The sequence below is a fragment of the Nannospalax galili genome, unplaced genomic scaffold, assembly GCF_000622305.1.
Source record: "Nannospalax galili isolate Female #2095 unplaced genomic scaffold, S.galili_v1.0 scaffold1508, whole genome shotgun sequence".
In the NCBI taxonomy this organism is placed as follows: domain Eukaryota; kingdom Metazoa; phylum Chordata; class Mammalia; order Rodentia; family Spalacidae; genus Nannospalax; species Nannospalax galili.
In genome coordinates, this window is record NW_008358858.1 from 1,334,593 (window position 1) to 1,335,389 (window position 797).

Consider the following 797-nt stretch of genomic DNA (forward strand, 5'->3'; position numbering starts at 1 on the left):
CATTAATCAATTTATTTTACACTTAAGGTCATTTGAGGATCTGTTCCTCAGGGGTTACATGGGCTTGGGAGGAGCTCCTGGCTCCTTTCTTTTACAAGTTCCATCTATGTGAAGATAAGTCAAAGGTTGTGCTCAACCATGGCTGGCTTCACTTGGAAGCATGGAAGAAATGTTTCCTCTGAGTTGACCCTCCTCTTTGTAGACTGGACACTGGTTCAAGTCTATCTCGTGGGGTCTCCATGGCCTCCCTGAACAAGAGGACAGGTGACTCACCACAGTTACAGGACATTTTGAGAGATGTTCCATAGTCCCCTGGAACTTAGTTGACCTTGGAGGGCAAGGGGCAAAAACTGTCCTTTAAGTCCCTCTGACCACATTAATATAGGCCTCAAAGTATGGCTGTTAAACATTTAATAAGGTTAGTTCTACCAGTCTGGTACCTTTAATTATCATGTGCTATGTAGATAAGGCTTGGGTAAAAACAAATATTCTCAGATAAACTTCGACTAGATGTATATTTTGTTCCTTAAACTAGTTGACTAAATTATGACCATAGATATTTTAAGTTTGTGTATATTATTTTTGTCTCATCCTTTATATATCATAACAAACCTCCACAGACCTTCATCACTTGCTTAGGCTTTCTCATTTTTTCTATTTTGGAAAATATCTCCATTCCCATATCCTTTTTAACATCTTTTACATTCTCATTTTCTTTTTTTTTTTAATAATTATAAGACATAGGGGCCAGAGAGATGGCTTAGGGGTTAAGAACACTGGTTGTTCTTGCAGAAGAT